We start from the raw sequence: 17,201 nt of genomic DNA, 5'->3' as shown, positions 1-17,201 counted from the left end.
GGCATGATATAACTCATATAGCTAAGGCTACTGAAGCAGTGAACAATATGATGAACATCCTTCAGTATACACATCTGATATATAATAACTGCAGTATATGCAAATATCCATAATGTATCTAATGTGCTTGCTAACTCAACACATCATTTTGTTAACGTTTATCCCATTTGCTATCCTTTGTTACACTGTTGTTTTGTGTCCCTCTCACATCCTGTGCCACAATGTCCATTTTTATTTACGTACATGGGTCAATAAAGTGAATAGGATTATGTTTTATGAAATCAATAAAAATTATTTATGGTAAAATGCTGTTTAAGAAATAATCACATTTAATTATCTGAGTACATTTTCCTTGTTAGCTTCTCATGCTTCTTGCTTGTACACTAATCCCTCTACATATCTGAATACATTTTCTCCATTTAGCCTCCCTTGCTTCTTGTTTTTGCACTGTTCACAATATATCTAAGCACAATTTCCCCATTTACTTCCCCTGCCTCTTAATTCTTTCATTAAACTTGATCTTGCATTGTATTTGGCTATCCTCACCCAAAATGTCTCTGAGCTTGTAGAAAACTGTTTTTTACAGAGATGTCTCCTCCTTAACCCTAAAAAGACTAAACTACTGCTATTTACACCAACATAAAAAATCTACTCAACTTCATTTCTCTATCATATCCAAAAACGGCACAGTCATATCTCCTGACACAGCAACCAAACTTTTAAGGGTTACTATTGACCATAGCCTTAACTATGACACTCATATTAATACCACAATAAAATCGATAAACAAAAAACTTGGCTCCCTCTACAAAATCAAGCCCTTCCTCACTCCTACAGCCAGACCTACCATTGCCCATACCCACCTTATCTCTACTCTCTTCTATGCCTCACCTATATATACTAATCTATCTAAAATAACCTGAACAAATTGACTATCTCCTATAACAGTATAACCAGATTTGCTACCAGCTCCCCATTTAGAACACACCACTGCCTAAATTTAAAACAACTCAGTTGGCTTGAACTGCACAATCAGTTTTTATTTCAACAACTAATTATCACCCAAAAAATCCTTTATTACCCAGATAAAACACCAGTTCTTATAAATCTCATCAGTCCATATAAAAATCGTTCTAACCTTCGCTCATCTAACAAACTATTTGTATCTACACATAAATCCAACAATAAAGCAGGTGACTCCCTTTTCTCCTATACAGTGGGGAAAATCTGGAACCTACTTCCTGGTGATCTCACTAATATCTCCTCTACCTCACTTTTCAAAAAGAAACTTAAACTTCATCTTACTAGCCGCTGGCTCTGTCCCTGCAGCAACCCTGACTAAAACTCTTGCCTCCTGTTACATCACCATGTTACTTTTCCTTAGCTATTCCACCTTATATTCTTCATATTCTGAAAGTCACTTTACATGAAAGTTGGACTTAGTTTGCCCAGCTAGACTTAATAGATACCCCACCTGCTTCCTGCTCTACTTGAAGCTCACTTCACTTTACCTCTCCTTTTCCTCTTTGTACTCTCCTCTGTTCCTCGTCTCTTCCCCAACTCCCTACTAAGACCCTATTCTAAGAATTTCACTCTTCATTCTTGCTACTCTCCTTCTATGAAAAAAAAAAAAAAAAAAAAAAAAAAAATGATTCAAACCTGAAAATAAGGGATGTGGTATTTTATCTGTATTTTTATCTTATCTAAACTTTAATGTATCTGTTACTGAAGTTAAATGCCTTGTAATTGTAATTTGTTTTTAAATTTTGTCTGTTCTTTTGGAGCTTTACTCCCCGGGCCTCTACTGAAAATGGACATATATCCAGCTAGACTAGCCCGGTCAACAAATGTTAAATAAATAAATAAATAAATATCCCCCCATGCTTGCTGACTAGGTTTGCTTGTAGGCAACACCTTTGATTTATATTGTGTGCTTGAGCCTCTGTGCACCTTTTTGTTGCAGCTAAGACTTCTGCTGGCCACAAAAAGGTGCCAATAAATGTGTAGGGTTGCTTAGCAGCTTGCATATTCAATGAACACTTTTAATAATCAGACAAACATGCTTAAATGATGTAGGCTTTGCACAGAGTGTGCATGCTTGCTAATGAATCCCCGGGACTGTAATCAGGAAATGATGGACAGGAAGAAAATATGAAAACAAAGTTAAGTTATGAAAGTTAAAATGTAATGAAGATGACGGAAGTAGAAAGAAATATATGATGTTATAATATGGCCATTTAAAAATATTTCTTGGTGCATCCATGGAAAGAATTATAGGAAGGGTAATGATGCAAAAATAGTAGGAAAAGGTTTGAGATGTTTTATGAGGCAAGGAATTTTCTGTGGAGAATGTTGGATACATTACTAGTAAAAGGCAATATGAAACATAAGGTAATAGAGTAAATGAAATGTAATAAATATAATGGGGAAGAAACAATAATTCAATGAATGAAATGTTTTGCAGAAAGTTTTAAATGAGGAGAAATAGGATTCAAAATATAAATACTGATATGATATTGCATGGAAACCACAAGAAAGAAAGAAACTGTGAAACTGACAAATGGGACAAAATATTGTTTGCAGCAAAATGTGTATTGTGGAAAACATGATGTTATGGATGATTGAATAATAAAAATAGAGAAGCTGAAGATATGTTAGCCAAAATGAAAATAACATTATGGAAAAAAGAGTAGAGGACAGAAGGAAAGCTAAAAATGGAGAAAGAAATAAAGTAATGTTAATGTCAAGATAATGTGATTCTGATAATATAAGAAGTATAAATATGACTACAGTGAAACTGAAAGTGTAACTATTGTGAATATGAAAATGCAGATAAAGTAAAAAAGTGTATGGTATTACGATGTATAAATAAAGCAATCCCTACTCTTTTCAGTAAGTGCCAGCTCAGGTAGGTATGGCTTTGGTTTAATGTCTCTTCCATACAGCATTCTAAGCAGTGCATACAGCATTCTAACCAGTGCACACAACATTCTAAGCAGTGCACACAGCATTCTAAGCAGTGCACACACCCTTATGTTGCACTGCAGTGATAGTACCGGGAAAGTAGTACAACTACCTGGTATGGAAATAGAGCTCAATACCTTATTTACCACCAAAGGTGAGTGTGCTACCTTTAATATGTATACATATCTTTCAACTGTCCATATTTTCTAAGAACATCCAGATTTTTGCCTCATATTGTTGGTCTGTTCTCATAAAAGAAAGTTTTCTGGCAAATCACTGGGATGACCTGCAGACTGAAGTCAGTGAATAATGACACACATTTGAGTTTCAGACTTCAAATACTTCAGACAATGAATGTTAACACAAATCCTGTTACTTTAACAACTTTCTAAGTTTATAAGAGCAATATTTAAAATCTGACCCTATATTTGGACCTTTGCCACTCATTCTGTCAGGCATTGACCAGATTTTTTGCACTAAGAGGTTGAAAGATATGTACGTGTACAATTGTTAACACTTGAAATGCTCTTATGACTGTTATTGCATTAGTAATGCAGTTATGTTGCAAATGTACATAAGAAATTGATAGTGTATAAAAAGTCATAGCTTTGCTTACATGCTACTATTCAACTGTATACAGAATGCTTATTGAGGGCTAAAGTTTATGGCTGTAATACTGAGGTAAGTCGCATGTTTGGTAAAGGTCTAGAAAATTTATGAAGTATATACTCTTGTCATGATTTTATTCTAGACATTGACATTAATGTTGACTTGAGTATGCTATTTTTAGACTTTTAAGATGTGCCAAGTTATCATGTTTTATATTAGATATGTTTTAGTCAGAGGAGTTACTTATTTGAATTGGGTTATAAATGGTCCTCAGAGTGAAGTAATTTATCTAGTTAAGAGATGCCATGACAGTTGCTTATGTTCTCTCTGAAAATGATGTTAAATGTTTCAAGCATGGACATGAATGAAAGCAAGTGGTCATTTTTTTTTCACTGCTACTCTATTGATATGTCATTTTCTTGACAGAGGTCAGTGTTTGGTAATTTGGTCAAGTGGATTTTTTGTTAGGTAAATGTCATGGCAGAAGGAGGAAGTTATTGCCCGTACTGGGTAAAGTGTGTAGTGTATTTATGATTGCAATGAAAAAGTTGTGTGTGTGTGTGTGTGTGTGTGTGTGTGTGTGTGTGTGTGTGTGTGTGTGTGTGTGTGTGTGTGTGTGTGTGTGTGTGTGTGTGTGTGTGTCTGTCTGTGTGTGTGTGTGTGTGCTAGGGTTAGAGTAAAGGCTGGGAAAGAGGATAGATTTAGAGTTGTGCATGTATGCTGCTACTACTGGTAATATCTTGTTTAGTACTAGTTTCATAAAGGCTTTTATAAAATAAGGTGCAGGGTTAGATTATATTAGGATTAGCACTCATTAGTAAGGTAGTGCATGTGGGGCATAGTTAGTAATAGGACAATATTCTGGGCATATAACTACATGGGATTAAATTAAGCTTTTTTGGCATGTGGTATTTAATACAGTTACATAGATAGCTGGATAGATAGATTAAATAGATAGATAGATAGAGAGATAGATAGAACAATATGCAGATAGATTTTTTTGCATTGTTTAGATAGAACACTACATTTTAGAATTATTTTGAGACAGTATATTTCAGGGAATTAGGTCCAGTGTATTATTTTTTAATCATATAAATAAAAAGATAGCTTGAATCTTAAGATTCTTGAAGAAGGTCATGTCACTAGTTGTTTTAGACATCATGATATCTGCAAATATATATGCTGAGCTGGGTCTGGTGCTTGGAATCATGAAGAGTATGAAAGTTATTGTACTATTATATCGGAAGGAGGTTTCAACAGAACACAAGCAGGATTAATTGCAGGAAATTCGGTGGATACTAAAAACTGTTCCGTTTTTGGTTGTATTGTCTTTGTTCGCCTAGGTATGAGTTAAAGGTGGGTTGTTCAGTATAATCTTAGGTGAAATTTATGAAATTACAGGAGCAAAACTGGAAGTTGAAAGTATGTCTTTCAAAAGAAGTGAGCTTTGTGATTTAAATAGTTGTAGATCATTCTGAACTTCTGAGCAGAATTTATGTAAATATTGTATAAATATGCTCCTGTCATGTGGGTCTAATTTTATATATGTTTATTGTTTATTTTCAGATTTTTTTTAATAAAATACTTTTTGAGGACAATTAACTTTCAAATTTTCTTTGGCTGACTGCCATATGGTAGTTATTCCGTCTGATTGTTTCATTTTAAGGCTCTATCTAATTACTCTTGTGAATTTAGAGTGTACCACATGCAAGAATATTACTTCTGTTAGCTGCTCACAACCAAGCATATGATTTCTGAGTCAAACTTTTTTAACTTGTACTGTGAAATTAGATAAAATTTTCTATGTAAGATCCCACTATTACAAAATGTTGTCAAAACTGAGCTGACATTCAGCTGATATTTAGATGTTGGCTAAATGTGTGGTAGAAGCTAATGCTTCATTAACTTCAACAGTTTAATAGTTAAGCTACTTCATTCATATTTCACTTTAACTGCATTGGCTGGTGATCCCTTTTACTGAAATATGGTGTATGGGACTGTGTTTTATTAATTACTTAATTATTCATAATTCCTCAGTCTTATTTATGTCTCTTGACTTCACAATACTTGAAGATCAAATTCTAATTCATTCTTTCTTTCATTCATTCATTTTTTTACCATATGACAATATGGTAAGCAGACCTGTACATAGATTACTTTTATCTATGATCTAGCCTCACTCTGGGACTCAAGGGTGAGGATAAATTAAATATGCATACACACACACACACACAAACACACACAGACACACATATATATATATATGTATATATATATATATATATATATATATATATATATATATATATATATATATATATATATAGCTCTGTTAGAACGTTGAACGCACTTTGACAAACACACGAATATGCACTTTCGCTAAAGGAGACTGGAAAAAGGAGAAAACATGCTGTTTGCATATTTTGTTAGTTGTACATCAACAAATACTGTTGATGTACAGCTAGCACACCTCTTGTGGAGATCGTGGTACAGTGGGGATGAGGGAATATTTCCTTTTCCCCATTGTAGTGCAATCTCGGAGTTAGAATATTAAATTATGGGGGGGTGGGGGTGCAGAGTGGCTTGCCCCACTGCAAAATACTGTTTAGAGGTTGTTAGTCTGTTTTTTGCCAGTTACGAAAACCGCCTTTTGCGAAAGTGCACATTCGATATTGTGCACTTCCGCTTTTATGGGCTTCGCTGTTGTTAGATCGACGTTGTGTGCTTTCGATCTAACAACATAGCCCCATATATATATAGATATATATATATATATATATATAGATATATATATATATATATATATATATATATATATATATATATATATATATATATATAGAGAGAGAGAGAGAGAGAGATGGATATATCTATATCTTTCTATTTATCTATTTGTTTACCTATATCTACATAGTAACGTGTGGAAATATGGAAACGTGGAATGATAGAAAATCATTTTCCTATTTTGTACATCTATATTTTAAGGAGTTTACAATGTTGGACAAATTAATAGAAATATTGACAAATAATGGAACACTGCGGTGGTTGTGCTGCGGTAGCGTTGTCGCCTCACAGTAAGACATTGTCTTGTTCGATTCTCAGCTAGAGCGTTTTCTGTGTAGAGACATGCGTGAATGGGCGTACCTTCATTGAAAGTTGTGCGTCAAGGCTGGAAAGTCGACATGTAAAAATCTACTGCCAATCATTAGTGGACCGGAGTTCCTCTGTGGTGACCCGTAACAGGGAAAAGCCGAAAGACACAACATTGACAAATAATGGAAAATTTTTATTTCCTTTAGTGATTTTTCTGTCTAGCTTTTTCAGAAATTCACAAAATAATTTCAGTTTGCTAATTCATTAAGAGAAAGCTCATTAGCATGAAATTATTGCATGTTGCTTACCTACTTAAAAAAAAATGAAGTTATAATGATGCGGGTCCATAGTCTTAAAAATGGGTAAAAAATTGGCTGATTTAATGCCACAAAAGCATGCAAAAGTTCAGATTCTGCTCCTGGATCAGAAATCACCAAGAAGGTCAGAGTTAGTCTCTTAGAAACTGAATACCAGTGAAGGGTTGTCGCACACATGTTCAGGCAGATGTGGTCGCAGAAGGTCCACAACTCCTCGAGATGATTCTTATCTGATCAGAGAATGCTATTAGAATTGCAAGACATCCAGTAGGCAGCTGCAGGGGATGCTGGAACAACAGCTAGTTACAGTGAGTTCCAGAACAATTTGACAGAGTCTTCTGGACACTGGGCTTTGAGCTTTCAGACCTCTGAAGAAACAGAAATTTTCCAACAAAATGAAGGCAAAAAGACTGTACTGGGTGACATAGTTTCAAAACTGGTCATAAGAAGATTGGGAATGGGTTACTTTCAGTGACAAGAACAAGTACAATGTGTCTGACTACAATAGAGAGCAGATGAGGTATGATTGTATCGTTCAACACATCAAGCACCCCATTCAAGTGATGGTGTGAAGCATTAAGACCATCTTTGGAACAAGGTTGGCTCTATATTGTTCAGGGAAACATGAATCAGGAACAGTAAAGAACCATACTACAGCAATGTCTACTCTCTCAGCTGTGTGCCTGGACAAAGAAGAAAGGATTTACCAGGACAGGGGACTTCATGTTCATGCACAACAGTGCCCCATGTCACAAAGTTCAACAAATGACAAGTTTCCTTGAGGTCCATGGTACTGAAGTGTTACTATGGCTGGGTAACAGCCCAGATATGATTGCAATAGAGAACTTGTGGGCTATTCTGAAGTCAGAGATGAAGAAAAAGACCATAACAAACAATCAGTAACTGACGGAACAACTCATTTTAGCTTGGGGTGCAATGCTTCTATGACTGAACATTGCCGTAAACATGTTTGTTCTATGCCTCAATGAGTTAAATCCTTGATATTGGCCAAAGGGTCATTCACAAAATATTAGCATGTTTTATTAGAACATTTTGTCATATAACATGAATTATATTGTTTTTCATTTCAGATACTCATATTAAGTTATATGGTGAAACAACAATATAAACAAAAATAAAAAGAATAACAACAGTTTCTATTAATTTGGCCAGCATTGTACACTGGTAAAGAATGTGGGTATTTTGGCCAAGGACCTTCCCAATGAACAGTTCCTAACTATAGCTCCATGTCTATAGTTGCTTGCTTGAGCTAATGTTTCATTGGTGGTTTGTTATTTTACTGCTGTTTCAGGTTTGCTTACCATCAAGGTTCTTGTTCACTTGTATTTCCTAATGTGTGTTTTTTTTACCTACACCCATGGAGAAATTATTAAAAACTGAAGTGGAATCCAAGATGGAGAATGACCAGGAGTTAGTACAACTACAACTGTAAATGGATAGACTGGCTAACATGATGGCTACAAAGATGTTGCATGGTAAAATAGAACTCAGAACAGCAACACAATCATCACCAAACTCCACCAGTGAACCAAGACAGTTGTAAGATGGCAAAAAGCCATACACAAAGCAACCAGAGCCAGGTGCACTAACATAAAATCTTTTAATCAATGAAAGCACATTAGTCCTTGTCTAAAGACTTCATCAAAACACTTACACTGAAGTCACTATATACAAGCCTATATTCAATAAAATGATGCGTAGATCGATTAAACGATTTTATATTGGTGGATATGGATCCTCTGTGTATTTTCACATTCAGCCAACAGTTATTTACTGTGAATGTTGTTTTGGCTGCCTTTTACCATCTTACCGTCTTGATTCGCTGGAGGAATTTGGTGGTGACTGTGTTGCTGTTTTGAGTAACATGATAGCTATCTCATGTACTTACCATAAAGAAAGTAAGCAAGGAGGAATTTCTACACCTATATTTGGTGGTGTTTGAATGATATTCCACCCTCAAAAATGGGAATAAATGGTGGTGGGTGAAAATCCTGTCAAATATGGATATTAGGACAATGATTCATAGACTATGGTAAACCTACAAAAGAAAAAGCAGTGCTGGCTAGGACTGGGAAAACTTTTGAAGTGCATGGCATAAAATTCTACAGCTGACGTTTAGCAATGTTGAACCAGTAAGAGCTTTGTATGACATGAAACTTATGGTATAATAGTGGTCAGAACCTGATAGGAACAGTAAAGTATTAATGTTAGAAATTCTAGAGGTAGACAGATTTAAGATGACATCACCTAGTACAATAATACAAAGATGGGTGCTGCAAAGTGATCCCATGAATTCTGGCAAGCTAAAAACTTTAGTAAAATATTTATTGCTCATGATACATTATCTAGAACTGGATTGTTCCGAGTCTAAACTTGTGATAAGGAATGTGCACTCTTCTATTAAACAAAATGTACCAAGTTTCAAATGTAGGGGGATGACTTACATAGCTAAAATCTTTTTTACTAGTACTAAAGAGAATGCAAGTAGCAAAAATGTGAAAACTTACATGCAATTAGAAATGAAACTTCCTGTGGAAAGTCTTAAGACTTCAGCTAGAAGTCATTATTATGCTCTTGTGTTACATCACACTATAGAAATGTACTGTATTTTTAGAAGGAAGAGCAATTCAAACTCTGCCAGACTCTATCAGCTTGATTACCTTTGTCAGGATCCCATTGTTTGTAAGTGCAAGTTCAAGAAAAAAAAAAACGTGGAGACAATATGTATTAATGATGATAGAAAGGAATATTTCCAACACTTGTTGAAATTCAAACAGTACCTGAAAAACATTTACAACCTGCAGCTGTAGCTTGACTTGACGTATGATGTCATATCATAAAAATATTTTCGCTATTTTAAAGCACAGTGAAAAGTATGGGATGAGGGGGAGTTTGTACACTCAATGTGGCAGGCTAAGTCTAACAAAAAAATTAAGTAAAGCTATAGCTTGATATGCCCATTCAGTGTAAGAAGGGGAGGGACAGCCAGTGGCAGTCATGTAGTAGTCTTTAAACAAAACCAAGTGAAGGGAGTTAGCAGTGAAGCCACAAAGTAGGCTGGAAGCTGGTTGCAGGTAGACAGTAGGAAGGACTGTGTGTATTACTGTGACAAAGGGAGATACTGCCAGCACAGTTATCTGGAATTTTGTAAATAATTATATGTCATTGGTGAATATCCAAATGATTTATTTAAGATGCTTGTGCTACAACTGTATTAGAACTGCATGTTATGTGTATATCAAACTTGTTTGTACAGACGTATGTTGAAAAGGATATTTTCAAAATGCTTTTGTTTAAAACAGATGCACAGTGCGCCCTGCTGGAAGAGAACAGAAATGTACATGCACTATGGTAACTGTTTAAATGTGTATATTTTAACAGTGGAAACTGAAATACAGGAGATTAACTTCAAAAGAAATAGCTAAATTAAATTACTTTATAGCATCCAGAGACAGAATGCCTTTACTAGGGAGTTATCTGTATTGTCTTTAAGGTAAAATAATTACTAGTTTTGAAATGTGAAGGAATGTGATTGTTTTATGACTTCCAGCATCTGACAAAGATCTGATGTCTATGTATTTTAACAGGTAGATGCTAAATACTGCTAGCTTCTAACAGTGGTGGTTTCACTTGGGATAGAGTCAGATGATGAGAAAGATGTCATTTTGCAAGCTATCCCAGCAGTAATATTTGAGATATTAATTTAAAAAGTCTCTTAGAGGGACAGAGCATTCTGTATTCTGCCTTGGACCTGACAACAACACATAAAAGATCCATTAACCACATTTGCCTTGCTCTTAAGTAAGTTAACTAGGATATAGTAATTCTCTTAGATTCAGTCAGGAATATAGAGAAGTATAGTTTAGGTGTTTTTCTTTATTTATTTGAGACTGTTCTGAAATGTTGTTTTAAATATTTCATGTGGTTTTGAACTCTGATGTCACTGGGAATATACACTGGGGGGATTCAGTAATCCTCCGTGGGATGAACAAAGTCCTACTTGGAGACTGCCGCCTAAGAGTTAGACATCAGCGCATCATGCATATGCATGAGGGCGCACTGACTCAACTCCCAGTCTAACATGGAGCATGTAGAAGTGCAGGGGGCATGTCAGACTGCCGAGCAGTCCAAATATCCACGCCCCTGCATGTGCCTAACTCTGCAAATGTCAGCAGATATGATTGAGTCCACTCAAATGTGTATACCCCCAACACAACATTCCCCCACATTAAAAAGCCCTGTACAAATGAAATAAAAAGTAAAACAATTTTTTTTTATTCACCATATAGCTGCCCGTATTTGCACGTGTGTCCACGGGTGTGCCCATTGCTTAGCAACAGTTAGCAATTTCGACATCGAAGAGCATAATAACAAATGTTTATGCAAATTAAGCCAAATAGCAATAGCGTAGTGGTAGAGCCTTTGCACAAAGAGGAGGCATTCCCGGTTCTAGTCCCACCACTCCCCTTTCTATTTTATGTTTTAAATTAGTATATAAAATAATTCCTGACATATATGAATGAAATTTTAGTAAAAAGCATTGAAATGGCCAATGTATTAGTGAACAAAATGTAAATATATAAATATAAGAAGGTGAGCAGCATTAAGGATATTGACATACAATTGCCCATAGCTAAGCAGCGCTTTACCCAGCGCAATATAGTTGCCCATAGCTAAATATAATTGCCCATAGCTAAGCAGCACTTTACATAGTGCAATAGGTTTGTGTGGAGCTGCGCACAGCGCTAACCAGTGCACCATAGGGCAACACCGGGTAATGTGGAGCAAAGTTGAGCAAAGTCGCCTAAACACAACCACACCCCCTAGCCTGTCCGAACAGTAGTAAAATAAAAAGCAATGACAAGGCTCGAATCCAGGACACTGTGCACCATAATCAAAGTAATGAACCACTAAGCCATGATAGCTTAGCATAAGCATGCACTGTTAACATACATATACTTATAAATGAAAGTTTAACCATTGCTAAGCATGTTTGCTGTTAGCTGAGAATTTTCAAAAATGCCAATCACAAATAAGTGCGATAAATGAGACATATTTAAGCTCCATAGGCGGGAATACTCACCATAACTGGTTGTAGCTCCCATCTGCAGTCAGAATGGCCAGTGCTGGAGAGGGTACTCGCTTTTGAGTGCAACGGTGGGGCATCGAGGAGTCAAAATACATGGTTTGGCTCCTTGTTCACCATCATGAGTCAAGACTCCTGCAGGGCCAGTTCCAAGGGATGGAGTACAAAGCGGAGGCTTGCAACTGGTTAGCTCATGATCTCACCAGTGCCACAGGCATCCCTTGAACTGGTGAGCAGGTCCATCACCACCATGCAGACCTGAAGAGATGGAAACAGGACCAACTGAACCGATGGATGCCCCACTACTGAGTAGGTAGCCATGGAATGAAGTATGCAAGAAATGCTATTGTAGTCCATATAATGGATAGGTATGTCTCAATATCCCTTCATTTACTTCACAGCTGCAGGTGTCCGTGCTGTGAATTGGCAAGCCTATGCAGATAGGCTGCTAAGGCTGCTCCACTAGGCAGGTTAGTAATTATTCTGCATGTATTATTATATAAAATAAGTGAGAGAGCATGAAAACGAGTGTTGTAACCCATTAATAAAGGTATAATAAGTATTAAATAAAGTCTCTGCATGTATTGTAATATAAAATAAGTGAGAGAGTGTGAAAAAGTGTTGTAACCCATTAATAAAGGTATAATAAATCTGGAATAAAAGTATTCTAAATGCACCAAAATATGAAATGAATGAGAGAGCCACTACAAAAGTGTGTAATGTAATTAATAAAGGTATAATTCTTGGACTGTGTCCGTGTCACTTTCTTTGATATGTTGTTTTACCCTTGCATTATGGAAATAGTACAGTTGTATAAAGTGCTGTCAATCCACACTTGTGTAGGTCCATATAAAGTGGATGAAGGGAATGCCAGTAGCTCTTAAGCATATATACAGTCCTCAACTGTTGGTTCATGGCTAGCATGTACAGGTTAATCTGGCACATGAGTAGCTTCTGATTGTGTTCCCCACAAATGTCAGTGTGCTGCTAGAAATGTAGGGGTCTGTGTAAATGTAGCTGATTATGTCACCTGAAGACAGCCAAATATGTAGATATATGAATATAAATGAAATATAAAAATACGTAGCAGTAACATCTGCATCTTGAACAGTTTGTATGTCAGATACAGGTCAGGTATATAAACAACTATCAAAACCCATTTCACAATTTAATGGACACTGCCTAGTGTAATACATGTAGGGGATATATACCTGCAGTCAGTAGGATTGTAGAATAAAGTTATAAGTATATATAAGCTGTTAAGGGAGTGATCTTTTTACACCCTACTTTATGGTCATAAATAATGCCATTCCACACCTAAATGGGTATGTGTAATCTGAAAAACATTGTTGGGACATATGTCCTATTGGTTCATAAATATCTGCATGTACTTTGATGCATGTGCCCTGTTCACATACCACAATCTTGGTGGCCTGTTGCCACCAATCAACCCTGCATGCTGTTGGAATGTCCACTGTTGTTCTAAATATGCATGTGTTATGCTTGCTGTTCAACTGTTGGAATTCTTGTGTGTTGGGTTAATGAGAATACTACTGCATACTGTTACAACTAATTTGGAATGCTGTTGTCTGTTACTAATCCATATTGTCATTAAATCCTGCTAAACACAGAACGTATGGGAAGGCCAGTCCCAGTGGACCCTCTTCTCCCACCTCAGCTGGCGATGGCACATGGCACCAGCATGTCCAGTGCCCAGCCCGGGACCTCCTCCTCTGGAGGCCCTGTGCCACCTTTGGGTGAAAGCGCTGCAGGGATGGGGCTCATCCCCCCGTGCAAGCGTGGCCAGAGGAGGGCTACCTATCACCCTCCAAATGATCCGGGCTGTGGTGCATAGGGAGATCAAGCGTTCAGTTGCTGATCCTCTACGCTAGCTCAAGGCAAAAGTGGTGCAACTCATGGATGAGCCTGCCCCTCCTATGCAGCCCCCAGCACAGCCACCCTCCGGGCTGTGAAGGTGCAGTGGTGACTGCCCATGGGTGGGGATGTCAGTTCCACTGTTGCCATCTGTGGGCTCATAGGCTTGCGATTTCCAAACACCCTTCCCCATTAATTGTGTTCACCCACCCCATGTGTCATATTCCACCCCTGTATGCATCTTGTTTGTCTTGTCTGTTTATCTCCCCAACCTACCTCCCCTACCCCACATACTACTCTCACCTGAAAAAAAAAAAGGCAATCTGCTCCCACAAAACAAATTACGCCCCATACATAGCTGCCCATTTTGCACACATGTCCACTGGACACATAAACTGAAATTTAATTGGCAGTACAACATACTTTGTTGTCCTCACCCCTCTCTCAGGGGTGGAAGGTTTCAAAATTCCATCCAAATTATTAGTATATGCACAGCTGTTGCTGTTAAAGAAATGGGCAGCTATGGACCTTTCCTACACCCATCCTGCACATCCTGAGCTGTTTTCCCTACTGTCTTTCCCTCTTTGTGCCCCTTTTTCACCACTTTCCTATCTCCCCATTTTCTTTTCTTTCAAAGAAATTAGCACGGGGGTTAGTGGGAGTAAGCACTTTTAAGCAGTAGTTAGTGGGCTTGCGTGAATGTGCACATGTGTGCGCTTAGCTAAGTATTGCTAAGCGTCACTCAAACCCGCGCAAACCCACTTACAACTGCTTAAAAGTGCCTTTGTCACTCTGAATATGAGGGGCCTTGTTCTGCTCAGCAGCAAAATAAAACATCACTGCCAGTCTCGAAACCCAGATACAATAGACTGCATGAAGTACCACTAGGCCACAGTAGATATACAGCAAGATGTTGCTGAAATATATATATATATCATGCATCAGAATGTGTGAATATAAAAGAAAGGTAGGAATGCCATAACACAAAACCTGTTCTGTGGAACTATATCAGCAGTTGTTGTGGAATTGCATTACATGACTGTGATAACAGAACCAGACATTCTAGCAGTAAATACTGTTACAGCAGCACTTCACAACCCCCACACAGTATCATAGCAGGACAATCCCCACACAAATGTACAAAATATTAGTGTGTTCAAGGTACAGCAAGGATGTGGGTAGGCATACTCAGTACTGGAATTGTCCAGTTTCATGAGCATTCTGTGATAATGTCAACAAAATAAAAAGCACAAACATTGCAGACATGAGCACATTAATATCCACAGTATAGATGTACCCAAACAGTTCATGTGCCAGATGGAAACATCTCAATAACTACATATGTATGGCAGCTAATTGCAGATGTTGTAAAGAAACTCCATACTCCCATGTATCTTGTGTTAGCATTTCTAGGGGTGAGTACAATTCTACACTGTCAACTGTGTACTGGGAGAAGCAACATTCAGGTCTGAGTACAACATACAAATAACTGGCTATACCCTTAGCAACATTTAGAAGAAGTATACCAACCTTCTGACTTACATTACGGTGTCCACAGCAAACAAGCATGGGCCCCACTTTGGAAAGCTGAAAGACCTATGCCTACCTGACCTAACAATTTATAGCATTGGGTTGCTATGACAGTGAGTACTGCAATTACCACACAGCAGGCTGCATGCAATTATCAAATGGTGGCCACCAATTGGTGCAGAGGCCATCACATGCACATGTGCAGATGCCTCTAAAAGCAGGCTGTACTTGTGTCCACACATGCAATCCTTTCATTGCAGCCACAGCAACAGCAAAAAAAAAAAAGTCAACAAAAAAATATATATAAAAATAAATTGTATTACTACACACACGGAATGTAATAATACAAACCCATACAAAATAAAAGTATGCAACTGATATGTATTTACTGGCATGTAGTAGATGTTTTTGAAGAGTACTCTACATACTTTAAATCATCCATATGTGGCAGCAGTACGTATCTATGCACAGATGTCCTGCATAACTACTGCCATGGAGAAATCAGTGTGTAGGTGTGTGCAGTGGGATATGACTGTGATATATGTAGTTCCGCATTAAATGTCAAACATCTGATCAATGTTATCTCTGTTCTGTACAGTAGTGTGTACAATGGCTGTTTGGGGGAGTAGTGCATACAGTTATATAAACAAGGCTCTGACAGAGTAACAAATGCATGATGGTCATATTAACATGTAGCTTAGCATTGGCAACAGCTGTACCAGGCTAGTATGCTAATCTAGCATTTGCAGCTATATATGCACCCTTTAATATTACTGTGTGCTCGCATCTGGCACCTGTTCATGTTGCAGCAAGGCCCAGCAGGTCAGCTGTGAGGTCCATGGACTTACAACAGTGTGGACTTTGTGTGTGTATGGCACACACATGCGGAGAGATCTGTGTGTGTCAGATATATTAGCATCTGTACATGTGCATAGAGCAAGTGACATACTGCAACTGTTTGTGAAGGGTGGACATATATATGTTGTTGAAGGTTGTTATGTGCATACCTCTATGTAGGTTGTAGTGTGTGGCAAACAAGACAGCATATAGTGCTGGTATATGACATGTGGTGGTTAAACGCTGTGGGTATGAATTGTCAGGTTTGCAGTGTTGCAGCCAGTGATGCCTTCTTAAGCTACATGTGCTAAGAACACCTTCAATGCATTCCTCACAACACTGTGCAATATTAGTACATAACAGTATACCTCGCAACCTTCGCATAATTGATATTCCCACCATGAAAGGTGGACCGTATATGTGCCTATATGGCTATCTATATGTACACCAATGTATGTTCATATTTATGTGTTTATAATATATATATATATATATATATATATATATATATATAGAGAGAGAGAGAGAGAGCGCTAGAGAGACAGGGTCATATTTACTGCGACAGATGGCTGGTGACAAAGCCATGGACTCAAGCTCAATGTTGAAACTTCATTGGCATCCTTTCTGGCAAAAACTCCATACCCATGAACTACCACATAGGTGGTAGTCTACTTAACACCGAAAGTGTGATAAGAGATCATGGGACACAGGTGGACTGTAGTCTCCCCTTCGATAATCACAGTGACACACTAGTCATGTAATCTGTCTACCTGCCACACCTCATCACAAAAGGTGTGTCATCCAGGGAAATATAGGTCAGTGTTCTGAACTCATCACACATAAAGCCCATTACAGAGTATAATGCCCCA

This window comes from Protopterus annectens, chromosome 3.part0 (assembly GCF_019279795.1).
Source record: "Protopterus annectens isolate FY-2018-M chromosome 3.part0, PAN1.0, whole genome shotgun sequence".
In the NCBI taxonomy this organism is placed as follows: domain Eukaryota; kingdom Metazoa; phylum Chordata; order Ceratodontiformes; family Protopteridae; genus Protopterus; species Protopterus annectens.
Note: the sequence above shows the minus strand (reverse complement) of the source record.